Raw genomic sequence first — 15000 nt, 5'->3', positions numbered from 1 at the left:
TATATATATATATGTATATATGTATATATATATATATATATATGTATATATATATATATATATATATATATATATATATATATATATATATATATATATATATATATATATATATATATATACATATATATATATATGTATAAATATATATATATATATATATATATATATATATATATATATATATATATATATATATATATATATATATATATATATATATATATATATGTATATATATATATATATATATATATATATATATATATATATATATATATATATATATATATATATATATATATATATATATATATATATATATATATATATATATATATTTATATATATTAAGCTTTATTGCGGGAGCATTTATTAAGAATGGCTAAATCATCTGTATTTGAAAATAAAATGATTAGAATCCTTTTGTATGCACTTGGTGTGCTTACAAACTACGATGAAGTTGTTGGAGACACTGTGCACTATATGTGGAATACTGTTCTACTGTGAAATGGTCGAGGTTAATATGGTTCTTGTGGCCTGTTGAAGTGGCGGGTGAGATAACCTGCTGGTGAAGGTGGTCTGTAACAGATTTTCTTGGTGCATACAGTGTAGGACTCCAAAAACATTAATTTTCTGGAGATGCGGGGTATCGATCCCCGTACCTCTCGCATGCTAAGCGAGCGCTCTACCATCTGAGCTACATCCCCGTGCCGCTGGAGGTGCCGGGGATCGAACCCGGGGCCTTTCACATGCAAAGCGAACGCTCTACCACTGAGCTACACCCCCTTGGATATAAGGCACTACGTCAGCTAAAGAATCTTTTCATTTTCCATGGAAAATAACAGAACCAATGTCATACCTTTTCATGGTTAAACTTTGAAGATATCTAATAATACTAGGAAATACTAGACATCAATCAAGGCTGCAAAATTACATCTATATTCTTAAGAGGACTTGCAGCCAATTTAGAGTTAGCTGGTACAAGTTTGCTGTAAACTCAAAAGTGTGCATGACTCGGGTATAGTAGACAATCGTATTCTTAATGTAGACAAGTATACGTGAGTTGTATAGAGCGCTCCTGACTATCCCGAGTGAAAATATAATTCTGTAGTTCAACTAAACAGAAGAAAAGGGAAGACAATAGTATGCTATATTTCATATCAAGAAACAGTTATAAATGTCGTTTTTAAGATCAAGCATATGTTTTCCTGCTGTAATCTTCACTGTATTAAATATTTGAACAATACATCTTCTGCTTTAACAAAATTGCATGTCGTGTTCGTCGCGAATCTTATGGAAAACTTCTGTTTGTATAGAGCATATTGTTGCTTATTATAATCAAGTCAATGATAGAGCGATACTTTTGAATGTGAAATGCCCGAGTTCGATTCCTGGCAACGCTAGGGACATGGCAACATTGCTCAGACGGTTGAGCGCTCGCTAGCATGCAAGATGTACGGGATTCGATTTCCTTGGATGGTATTGCAGTGGAATTTATTAAAAAAGGGGGTGACTGTATTGTTGACTGGTTGGTAAGGTTATTTAATGTATGTATGACTCATGGTGAGGTGCCTGAGGATTGGCGGAATGCGTGCATAGTGCCATTGTACAAAGGCAAAGGGGATAAGAGTGAGTGCTCAAATTACAGAGGTATAAGTTTGTTGAGTATTCCTGGCAAATTATATGGGAGGGTATTGATTGAGAGGGTGAAAGCATGTACAGAGCATCAGATTGGGGAAGAGCAGTGTGGTTTCAGAAGTGGTAGAGGATGTGTGGATCAGTGTTTGCTTTGAAGAATGTATGTGAGAAATACTTAGAAAAGCAAATGGATTTGTATGTGGCATTTATGGATCTGGAGAAGGCATATGATAGAGTTGATAGAGATGCTCTGTGGAAGGTATTAAGAATATATGGTGTGGGAGGCAAGTTGTTAGAAGCCGTGAAAAGTTTTTATCGAGGATGTAAGGCATGTGTACGTGTAGGAAGAGAGGAAAGTGATTGGTTCTCAGTGAATATAGGTTTGCGGCAGGGGTGTGTGATGTCTCCATGGTTGTTTAATTTGTTTATGGATGGGGTTGTTAGGGAGGTGAATGCAAGAGTTTTGGAAAGAGGGGCAAGTATGAAGTCTGTTGGGGATGAGAGAGCTTGGGAAGTGAGTCAGTTGTTGTTCGCTGATGATACAGCGCTGGTGGCTGATTCATGTGAGAAACTGCAGAAGCTGGTGACTGAGTTTGGTAAAGTGTGTGAAAGAAGAAAGTTAAGAGTAAATGTGAATAAGAGCTAGGTTATTAGGTACAGTAGGGTTGAGGGTCAATTCAATTGGGAGGTGAGTTTGAATGGAGAAAAACTGGAGGAAGTGAAGTGTTTTAGATATCTGGGAGTGGATCTGGCAGCGGATGGAACCATGGAAGCAGAAGTGGATCATAGGGTGGGGGAGGGGGCGAAAATTCTGGGAGCCTTGAAGAATGTGTGGAAGTCGAGAACATTATCTCGGAAAGCAAAAATGGGTATGTTTGAAGGAATAGTGGTTCCACCCATGTTGTATGGTTGCGAGGCGTGGACTATGGATAGAGTTGTGCGCAGGAGGATGGATGTGCTGGAAATGAGATGTTTGAGGACAATATGTGGTGTGAGGTGGTTTGATCGAGTAAGTAACGTAAGGGTAAGAGAGATGTGTGGAAATAAAAAGAGCGTGGTTGAGAGAGCAGAAGAGGGTGTTTTGAAATGGTTTGGGCACATGGAGAGAATGAGTGAGGAAAGATTGACCAAGAGGATATATGTGTCGGAGGTGGAGGGAACGAGGAGAAGAGGGAGACCAAATTGGAGGTGGAAAGATGGAGTGAAAAAGATTTTGTGTGATCGGGGCCTGAACATGCAGGAGGGTGAAAGGAGGGCAAAGGAATAGAGTGAATTGGAGCGATGTGGTATACAGGGGTTGACGTGCTGTCAGTGGATTGAATCAAGGCATGTGAAGCGTCTGGGGTAAACCATGGAAAGCTGTGTAGGTATGTATATTTGCGTGTGTGGACGTGTGTATGTACGTGTGTATGGGGGTTGGGCCATTTCTTTCGTCTGTTTCCTCGCGCTACCTCGCAAACGCGGGAGACAGCGACAAAGTATAAAAAAAAAATATAAAAAAAAAAAAATATATATATATATATATATATATATATATATATATATGAATTATACCTTATTTTGAGAGCATTTATTAGGAATGGCTAAATCATCTGTATTTGAAAATAAATTGATTAGCATCCTCTTTTTATGAACTTGATGTGCTTACAAACTACGATGAAATTCTTGGAGACAATGTGCACTATGTGTGGAATACTGTTCTACTGTGAAATGGTCGAGGTTATTATGGTTCTTGTGGCCTGTTGAAGTGGCGGGTGAGATAACCTGCTGGTGAAGGTGGTCTGTAACAGATTTTCTTGGCGCATACAGTGTAGGACTCCAAAAACATTAATTTTCTGGAGATCCTGGGCATCGATCCCCGTACCTCTCGCATGCTAAGCGAGCGCTCTACCATCTGAGATACATCCCCGTGCCGCTGGAGGTGCCGGGGATCGAACCCGGGGCCTTTCACATGCAAAGCGAACGCTCTACCACTGAGCTACACCCCCTTGGATATAAGGCAATACGGCAGCTAAAGAATCTTTTCATTTTCCATGGAAAATAACTGAACCAATGTCATACCTTTTCATCGTTAAACTCTGAAGATATCTAATGATACTAGGAAATACGAAACATTCATCAAGGCTGCAAAAATACATCTATATTCTTAATAGAACTTGCAGCCCATTTAGAGTTAGCTGGTACAAGTTTGCTGTAAACTCAAAAGTGTGCATGACTTGGGTATAGTCGACAATCTTATTCTTAATGTAGACAAGTATACGTGAGTTGTATAGAGGGCTCCTGACTCTCCTGACTGGAAATATAATTCTTGTAGTTCAACTAATGAGAAGAAAAGGCAAGACAATTGTATCCTATATTTGATATCAAGGAACAGTTATAAATGTTGTTCTTAAGATCAAGCATATGTTTTCCTTCTTTAATCTTCATTGTACTAAACATTTGAGTAATACACCTTTTGCTTTAACAAAATTGCATTTCGTGTTTTTCACGAAATTTATGCAAAACTTCTGTTTGTATAAAGCATACGTTTGCTTATTATAATCAAGTCATTGATAGATCGTTTCTTTTGAATGTGAAATGCCCGAGGTCGATTTCCGGCACTTCTAGGGACATGGCAACATTGCTCAGACGGTAGAGCGCTCGCATAGCATGCAAGATTTACGGGGATCGATTTCCTGGATTATATATATATATATATATATATATATATATATATATATATATATATATATATATATATATATATATATATATATATATATCCTTGGGATAGAGGAAAAAGAATACTTCCCACGCATTCCTCACGTGTCGTAGAAGGCGACTAAAGGGGACGGGAGCGGGGGGCTAGAAACCCTCCCCTCATTGTATTTTAACTTTCTAAAAGGGGAAAGAGAAGAAGGAGTCACGCGCGGAGTGCTCATCCTCCTCGAAGGCTCAGATTAGGGTGTCTAAATGTGTGTGGATGTAACTAAGATGGGAAAAAAGGAGAGATAGGTAGTATGTTTGAGGAAAGGAACCTGGATGTTTTCGCTCTGAGTGAAACGAAGCTCAAGGGTAAAGGGGAAGATTGGTTTGGGGATGTCTTGGGAGTAAAGTCAGGAGTTAGTGAGAGGACAGGAGCAAGGGAAGGAGTAGCACTACTCCTGAAACAGGAGTGGTGGGAGTATGTGATAAAGTGTAAGAAAGATAACCCTAGATTGATATGGGTAAAACTGAAAGTTGATAGAGAGAGATGGGTGATTATTGGTGCATATGCACTGGGCATGAGAAGAAAGATCATGAGAGGCAAGTGTTTTGGGAGCAGCTGAATGAGTGTGTTAGTGGTTTTGATGCAAGCGATCGGGTTATAGTGATGGGCGATTTGAATGCAAAGGTGAGTAATGTGGCAGTTGAGGGAATAATTGGTATACATGGAGTGTTCAGTGTTGTAAATGGAAATGGTGAAGACCAAGCTTGTAGATTTATGTGCTTGAAAAGGACTGGTGATTGGGAATACCTGGTTTAAAAAGAGAGATATACATAAGTATACGTATGTAAGTAGGAGAGATGGCCAGAGAGTGTTATTGGATTACGTGTTAATTGATAGGCGCGCGAAAGAGAGACGTTTGGATGTTAATGTGCTAAGAGGTGCAACTGGAGGGATGTCTGATAATTATCTTGTGCGGGCGAGGTTGAAGATTTGTGGAGGTTTTCAGAAAAGAAGAGAGAATGCTGGGGTGAAGAGAGTGGTGAGAGTAAGTGAGCTTGGGAAGGAGACTTGTGTGAGGAAGTACCAGGAGAGACTGAGTACAGAATGGAAAAAGGTGAGAACAAAGGAGGTAAGGGGAGTGGTGGAGGAATGGGATGTATTTAGGGAAGCAGTGATGGCTTGCGCAAAAGATGATTGTGGCATGAGAGGCGTGGGAGGTGGGCAGATTAGAAAGGTTAGTGAGTGGTGGGATGAAGAAGTAAGATTATTAGTGAAAGAGAAGAGAGAGGTATTTGGACGATTTTTTTGCAGGAAATAATGCAAATGAATGGGAGATGTATAAAAGAAAGAGGCATGAGGTCAAAAGAAAGGTGCAAGAGGTGAAAAACGAGGCAAATGAGAGTTGGGGTGATAGATTATCATTAAATTCTAGGGAAAATAAAAAGATGTTTTGGAAGGAGGTAAATAAAGTGCGTAAGACAAGGGAACAAATGGGAACTTCAGTGAAGAGGGCAAATGGGGAGGTGATAACAAGTAGTGGTGATGTGAGAAGGATATGGAGTGAGTATTTTGAAGGTCTGTTGAATGTGTTTGATGATAGAGTGGCATATATAGGGTGTTTTGGTCGAGGTGGTGTGCAAAGTGAGTGGGTTAGGGAAAATGATTTGGTAAAATGAGAAGAGGTAGTAAAAGCTTTGCGGAAGATGAAAGCCGGCAAGGCAGCGGGTTTGGATGGTATTGCAGTGGAATTTATTAAAAAAGGGAGTGACTGTATTGTTGAGTGGTTGGCAAGGTTGTTTAATGTATGTATGATTTATGGTGAGGTGCCTGAGGATTGGCGGAATGCTAGCATAGTGCCATTGTACAAAGGCAAAGGGGACAAAGGTGAGTGCTCAAATTACAGAGGTATAAGTTTGCTGAGTGTTCCTGGTAAATTATATGGGAGGGTATTGATTGAGAGGGTGAAGGCATGTACACAGCATCAGACTGGGGAAGAGCAGTGTGGTTTCGGAAGTGGTAGAGGGTGTGTGGATCAGGAGTTTGCTTTAAAGAATGTATGTGAGAAATACTTAGAAAGGCAAGTGGATTTGTTTGTAGCATTTATGGATCTGGAGAAAGCATATGATGGAGTTGATAGAGATGCTCTGTGGAAGGTATTAAAGATATGTGGTGTGGGAGGCAAGTTGTTAGAAGCAGTGAAAAGTTTTTATCGAGGATGTAAGGCATGTGTACGTGTAGGAAGAGAGGAAAGTGATTGGTTATCAGTGAATTTAGGTTTGCGGCAGGGATGTGTGATGTCTCCATGGCTGTTTACTCTGTTTATGGATGGGGTTGTTAGGGAGGTGAATGCAAGAGTTTTGGAAATAGGGGCAAGTATGAAGTCTGTTGTGGATGAGAGAGCTTGGGAAGTGTGTCAGTTGTTGTTCGCTGATGATACAGCGCTGGTGGTTGATTCATATGAGAAACTGCAGAAGATGGTGACTGAGTTTGGTAAAGTGTGTGAAAGAAGAAAGTTAAGAGTAAATGTAAATAAGAGCAAGGTTATTAGGTACAGTAGGCTTGAAGGTCAAGTCAATTGGGAGGAACGTTTGAATAGAGAAAAACTGGAGGAAGTGAAGTGTCTTAGATATCTGAGAGTGATTTGGCAGCGGATGGAACCATGGAAGCGGAAGTGAATCATAGGGTGGGGGAGGGGGCGAAAATTCTGGGAGCCTTGAAGAATGTTTGGAAGTCGAGAACATTATCTCGGAAAGCAAAAATGGGTTTGTTTGAAGGAATAGTGGTTCCAACAATAATGTACAGTTGCTAGGCGTGGGCTATGGATAGAGTTGTGCGGAGGAGGATGGATGTGCTGGAAATGAGATGTTTGAAGACAATATGTGGTGTGAGGTGGTTTGATCGAGTAAGTTATGATAGGGTATGAGAGATGTATGGTAATAAAAAGAGTGTAGTTGAGAGAGCAGAAGAGGGTGTTTTGAAATGTTTTGGTCACATGGAGAGAATGAGTGAGGAAATATTGGCCAAGAGGATATATGTGTCAGAGGTGGAGGGAACGAGAAGTGGGAGACCAAATTGGAGGTGGAAAGATGGGGTGAAAAAGATTTTGAGTTATCGGGACCTGAACATGCAGGAGGGTGAAAGGCGTGCAAGGAATAGAGTGAATTGGAACGATGTGGTATACCGGGTCGACGTGCTGTCAATGGATTGAACCAGGGCATGTGAAGCGTCTGGGGTAAACCATGGAAAGTTCTGTGGGACCTGGATGTGGAAAGGGAGCTGTGGTTTCCGTGCATTATTAGATGACAGAAAGAGACTGAGTGTGAACGAATGTGGCCTTTGATGTCTTTTCCTAGCGCTACCTCACACACATGAGGGGGAAGGGGGCTGTTATTTCATTTGTGGCGAGGTGGCGATGGAAATAAATAAAGGTAGACAGTATGAATTATGTACATGTGATTATATGTATATATCTGTGTGTGTGTATATATGTATACGTTGAGATGTTTTGATATGTATATTTGCGTGTGTGGACGTGTATGTATATACACGTGTATGTAGGTGGGTTGGGCCATTCTTTCGTCTGTTTCCTTGCGCTACCTCGCTAACGCGGGAGATAGTGAGAGTGCAAAATAATAATTATGATATATACATATATATATATATATATATATATATATATATATATATATATATATATATATATATATATATATATATATATATATATCTCGGTGGGACTCATAGGAATATCTTGATCACGCACAAGATTGTGATCCTATCCAATATATATATATATATATATATATATATATATATATATATATATATATATATATATATATATATATATATATATATATATATATATATATATATATATACATATATGTATGTATATATATGTATATATATATTTTTTTTTTTTTTTTTTTTTTTTTTTTTTTTTTTTTTTTTTTTTATACTTTGTCGCTGTCTCCCGCGTTTGCGAGGTAGCGCAAGGAAACAGACGAAAGAAATGGCCCAACCCCCCCCCCATACACATGTATATACATACATCCACACACGCAAATATACATACCTACACAGCTTTCCATGGTTTACCCCAGACGCTTCACATGCCCTGCTTCAATCCACTGACAGCACGTCAACCCCGGTATACCACATCGCTCCAATTCACTCTATTCCTTGCCCTCCTTTCACCCTCCTGCATGTTCAGGCCCCGATCACACAAAATCTTTTTCACTCCATCTTTCCACCTCCAATTTGGTCTCCCTCTTCTCCTCGTTCCCTCCACCTCCGACACATATATCCTCTTGGTCAATCTTTCCTCACTCATTCTCTCCATGTGCCCAAACCATTTCAAAACACCCTCTTCTGCTCTCTCAACCACGCTCTTTTTATTTCCACACATCTCTCTTACCCTTACGTTACTTACTCGATCAAACCACCTCACACCACACATTGTCCTCAAACATCTCATTTCCAGCACATCCATCCTCCTGCGCACAACTCTATCCATAGCCCACGCCTCGCAACCATACAACATTGTTGGAACCACTATTCCTTCAAACATACCCATTTTTGCTTTCCGAGATAATGTTCTCGACTTCCACACATTTTTCAAGGCTCCCAAAATTTTCGCCCCCTCCCCCACCCTATGATCCACTTCCGCTTCCATGGTTCCATCCGCTGACAGATCCACTCCCAGATATCTAAAACACTTCACTTCCTCCAGTTTTTCTCCATTCAAACTCACCTCCCAATTGACTTGACCCTCAACCCTACTGTACCTAATAACCTTGCTCTTATTCACATTTACTCTTAACTTTCTTCTTCCACATACTTTACCAAACTCAGTCACCAGCTTCTGCAGTTTCTCACATGAATCAGCCACCAGCGCTGTATCATCAGCGAACAACAACTGACTCCCTTCCCAAGCTCTCTCATCCCCAACAGACTTCATACTTGCCCCTCTTTCCAGGACTCTTGCATTTACCTCCCTAACAACCCCATCCATAAACAAATTAAACAACCATGGAGACATCACACACCCCTGCCGCAAACCTACATTTACTGAGAACCAATCACTTTCCTCTCTTCCTACACGTACACATGCCTTACATCCTCGATAAAAACTTTTCACTGCTTCTAACAACTTTCCTCCCACACCATATATTCTTAATACCTTCCACAGAGCATCTCTATCAACTCTATCATATGCCTTCTCCAGATCCATAAATGCTACATACAAATCCATTTGCTTTTCTAAGTATTTCTCACATACATTCTTCAAAGCAAACACCTGATCCACACATCCTCTACCACTTCTGAAACCGCACTGCTCTTCCCCAATCTGATGCTCTGTACATGCCTTCACCCTCTCAATCACTACCCTCCCATATAATTTACCAGGAATACTCAACAAACTTATACCTCTGTAATTTGAGCACTCACTCTTATCCCCTTTGCCTTTGTACAATGGCACTATGCACGCATTCCGCCAATCCTCAGGCACCTCACCATGAGTCATACATACATTAAATAACCTTACCAACCAATCAACAATACAGTCACCCCCTTTTTTAATAAATTCCACTGCAATACCATCCAATCCTGCTGCCTTGCCGGCTTTCATCTTCCGCAAAGCTTTTACTACCTCTTCGCGTGTCGTAGAAAGCGACTAGAGGGGACGGGAGCGGGGGGCCGGAAATCCTCCACTCCTTGTAGTAACTTTCTAAAATGGGAAACAGAAGAAGGAGTCACGCGGGGAGTGATCATCCTCCTCGAAGGCTCAGAGTGGGGTGCCTAAATGTGTGTGGATGTAACCAAGATGTGAAAAAAGGAGAGATAGGTAGTATGTTTGAGGAAAGAAACCTGGATATATATATATATATATCAATATATATATATATATATATATATATATATATATATATATATATATATATATATATATATATATATATATATATATATATATATATATTAAGCTTTATTTTAGGAGCATTATAAGGAATGGCTAAATCATCTGTATTTGAAAATAAAATGCTTAGTATCCTTTTGTATGCACTTGGTGTGCTTACAAACTACGATGAAGTTGTTGGAGACAATGTGTACTATATGTGGAATACTGTTCTTCTGTGAAATGGTCGAGGTTATTATGGTTCTTGTGGCCTGTTGAAGTGGCGGGTGAGATAACCTGCTGGTGAAGGTGGTCTGTAACAGATTTTCTTGGCGCATACAGTGTAGGACTCCAAAAACATTAATTTTTTGGAGACACGGGGCATCGATCCCCGTATCTCTCACCAGTACGTCAGCTAAAGAATCTTTTCATTTTCCATGGAAAATGACTGAACCAATGTCATACCTTTTCATCGTTAAACTTTGAAGATATCTAATAGTACTAGGAAATACGAAACATTCATCCAGGATGCAAAACTACATCTATATTCTTAATGGAACTTACAGCTCATTTAGAGTTGGCTGGTATGAGTTTGCTGGAAACTCAAAAGCGTGCATGACTCGGATATAGTCGACAATCTTATTCTTAATGTAGACAAGTATATGTGAGTTGTATAGAGCGCTCCTGACTCTCCTGACTGGAAATATAATTCTGTAGTTCAACTAAAGAGGAGGCGAAAAGGCAAGTCAATAGTGTCCTATATTTGATATCAAGAACCAGTTATAAATGATTTTCTTAATATCAAGCATATATTTTCCTTCTTTAATCTTCACTGTACTAAAAATTTGAGCAATACACCTTTTGTTTTAACAAAATTGCATGTCGTGTTCTTCACGAATCTTATGTAAAACTTCATTTTGTATAAAGCATACGTTTGCTTATTATAATCAATTCAATGATAGGGTGTTACTTTTGAATGTGAAATGCCCGATTTCGATTCTCGGCACCTCTAGGGACATGGCAACATTGCTCACACAGTTGAGCGCTCGCTTAGCATGCAAGATGTACGAGGATCAATTTTCTGAATCTCCATAAATGAACCTTTGCATATCATATATTGTACCAAACGAACGTCACCTGCTGGTCATTACGTCACCCACCACCTATACCGGCCCCAACAATCGAGGTTTTTCTATGTAGCATTAAAGTCAGGTAAACAGGTTCAGGTGTCTTTAGGTTTCGTAGTTGTATGGTAACATGATTTTCTTCTGGCAGTCGGGTGCATATATATATATATATATATATATATATATATATATATATATATATATATATATATATATATATATATATATATATATATATATATATATATATAAATTTTACTTTGTCGCTGTTCCCGTGTTAGCGAAGAAGCGCAAGGAAACAGACGAAAGAATGGCCCAACCCACCCACATACACATGTATATGCATACATGTCAACACACGCTAATATATATACCTACACATCTCAACATATACATGTATATACACACAGAGACATACATATATACAAATGTACATAATTTATACTGTCTGCCTTTATTTTTTCCATCACCACCCCGCCACACATGAAATAACAATCCCCTCACCCCGCATGTGCGCGAGGTAGCGCTAGGATAAGACAACAAAGGCCACATTCGTTCACACTCAGTCTCTAGCTGTCAGTTAATAATGCACCGACACCACAGCTCCCTTTCCACATCCAGGCCCCATAGAACTTTCCATGGTTCACCCTAGACGCTTCACATACCCTGGTTCAATCCATTGACAGCACGTCGACCCCGGTATACCACATCGTTCCAATTCACTCTATTCCTTGCACGCCTTTCACCCTCCTTCATGTTCAGGCTCCGATCACTCAAAATCTTTTTCACTCCATGATTCCACATCCAATTTGGTCTCCCACTTCTCCTCGTTCCCTCCATTTCTGACACACATATACTCTTGGTCAATATTTCCTCACTCATTCTCTCCATGTGACCAAACCATTTCAAAACACCCTCTTCTGCTCTCTCAACTACATTTTTTTTATTACCACACATCTCTCTTACCCTATCATTACTTACTCGATAGAACCACCTCACACCACATATTGTCTTCAGACATCTCATTTCCAGTACATCCACCCTCCTCCGCACAACTCTATCTACAGCCTAAGACTCGCAACCATATAACATTGTTGGAACCATTATTCCTTCAAACATACCCATTTTTGCTTTCCGAGATAATGTTCTCGACTTCCACACATTCTCCAACGCTCCCAGAACTTTCGCCCCTTTCCTCACCCTACGATTCACTTCTGCTTCCATGGTTCCATCCGCTGCCAAATCCACTCCCAGATATCTAAAACACTTCACTTCTTCAGTTTTTCTCCATTCAAACTTACCTCCCAATTGACTTGTCCCTCAACCCTACTGTACCTAATAACCTTGCTCTTATTCACATTCACTCTCTGATTTCTTCTTTCACACACTTTACCAAACTCAGTCATCAGCTTCTGCAGTTTCTCACACGAATCAGCCACCAGTGCTGTAGCATCAGCGAACAACAGTGGACTCACTTCCCAAGTTCTCTCATCCACATCAGAATGCATACTTGCCCCTCTTTCCAAAACTCTTGCATTCACCTCTCTAACATCCCCATCCATAAAGAAATTAAACAACCATGAAGACTTGACACACCCCTGCCGCAAAGCAACTTTCACTGAGAACCAATCACTTTCCTCTCTTCCTACACGTACATATGCCTTACATCCTCGATAAAAACTTTTCACTGCTTCTAACAACTTGCCTCCCACACCATATATTCTTAATACCTTCCACAGAGCATCTCTATCAACTCTATCATATGCCTTCTCGAGATTCATAAATTCTACATTCAAATCCATTTACTTTTCTAAGTATCTTTAACATACATTCTTCAAAGCAAACACCTGATCCACACATCCTCTACCACTTCTGAAACCACACTACTCTTCCCCAATCTGATGCTCTGTACATGCCTTCACCCTCTCAATCAATTCCCTCCCATATAATTTACCAGGAATACTCAACAAACTTATACCTCTGTAATTTGAGCACTCACTCTTATCCCCTTTGCCTTTGTACAATGGCACTATGCACGTATTCCGCCAATCCTCAGGCACCTCACCATGAGTCATACATACATTAATTAACATTACCAACCAGTCAATAATACAGTCACCCCCTTTTTTGATAAATTCCACTGCAATACCATCCAAACCTGCTGCCTTGCCGGCTTTCATCTTCCGCAAAGCTTTTACTACCTCTTCTCTGTTTACCAAATCATTTTCCCTAACCCTCTCACTTTGCACACCATCTCGACCAAAACACCCTATATATGCCACTCTATCATCAAACACATTCAACATACCTTCAAAATACTCACTCCATCTCCTTCTCACATCACCACATATATGTATATATATGTATATATATATATATATATATATATATATATATATATATATATATATATATATATATATATATATATATATATATATATATATATATATATATTTTCTTTTTTTTTTTTTTATACTTTGTCGCTGTCTCCCGCGTTTGCGAGGTAGCGCAAGGAAACAGACGAAAGAAATGGCCCAACCCCCCCCCATACACATGTACATACACACGTCCACACACGCAAATATACATACCTACACAGCTTTCCATGGTTTACCCCGGACGCTTCACATGCCTTGATTCAATCCACTGACAGCACGTCAACCTCTGTATACCACATCGCTCCAATTCACTCTATTCCTTGCCCTCCTTTCACCCTCCTGCATGTTCAGGCCCCGATCACACAAAATCCTTTTCACTCCATCTTTCCACCTCCAATTTGGTCTCCCTCTTCTCCTCGTTCCCTCCACCTCCGACACATATATCCTCTTGGTCAATCTTTCCTCACTCATTCTCTCCATGTGCCCAAACCATTTCAAAACACCCTCTTCTGCTCTCTCAACCACGCTCTTTTTATTTCCACACATCTCTCTTACCCTTACATTACTTACTCGATCAAACCACCTCACACCACACATTGTCCTCAAACATCTCATTTCCAGCACATCCATCCTCCTGCGCACAACTCTATCCATAGCCCACGCCTCGCAACCATACAACATTGTTGGAACTACTATTCCTTCAAACATACCCATTTTTGCTCTCAGAGATAATGTTCTCGACTTCCACACATTTTTCAAGGCTCCCAAAATTTTCGCCCCCTCCCCCACCCTATGATCCACTTCCGCTTCCATGGTTCCATCCGCAGCCAGATCCACTCCCAGATAGCTAAAACACTTTACTTCTTTCAGTTTTTCTCCATTCAAACTTACCTCCCAATTGACTTGACCCTCAACCCGACAGCTTCGTCGCTTCGATGTATATCAACTGACTGTTATATTTCTCTCTTGTGTCTCCCCTGATGATGTGATTATTACACGAAAGTGCACTTGGGAAGTTTTCGTGTTTCATGTTCCCCGTGGACTCATAGAAATATCTTGATCACCCGCAAAATTGTGATCCTTTCCTATATATATATATATATATATATATATATATATATATATATATATATATATATATATATATATATATATATATATATATATATATATATATATATATATATATATATATATATATAGGGAAGTAGTGAGTGGTGGGATGAAGAAGTAAGGTTATTAGTGAGAGAGAAGAGAGAG

At 39.5% G+C, this 15000-nt stretch overlaps 3 non-coding genes across 3 annotated transcripts; all 3 read right to left on the bottom strand.

The window, feature by feature from the left end:
* Positions 1-637: 637 nt before the first annotated feature.
* Positions 638-710, bottom strand: TRNAA-AGC (transfer RNA alanine (anticodon AGC)). The gene has a single exon. It is a non-coding gene; the product is annotated as a tRNA-Ala (tRNA).
* Positions 711-717: 7 nt separating this feature from the next.
* On the bottom strand, positions 718-789 carry TRNAA-UGC (transfer RNA alanine (anticodon UGC)). The gene has a single exon. It is a non-coding gene; the product is annotated as a tRNA-Ala (tRNA).
* Positions 790-3557: 2768 nt separating this feature from the next.
* TRNAA-UGC (transfer RNA alanine (anticodon UGC)) lies at positions 3558-3629 on the bottom strand. Its single transcript has one exon. It is a non-coding gene; the product is annotated as a tRNA-Ala (tRNA).
* Between the last annotated feature and the right edge of the window lie 11371 nt (positions 3630-15000).

The sequence above is a fragment of the Panulirus ornatus genome, chromosome 13, assembly GCF_036320965.1.
Source record: "Panulirus ornatus isolate Po-2019 chromosome 13, ASM3632096v1, whole genome shotgun sequence".
Taxonomy (NCBI): domain Eukaryota; kingdom Metazoa; phylum Arthropoda; class Malacostraca; order Decapoda; family Palinuridae; genus Panulirus; species Panulirus ornatus.
This window is presented reverse-complemented; position numbering and strand designations above follow the sequence as displayed.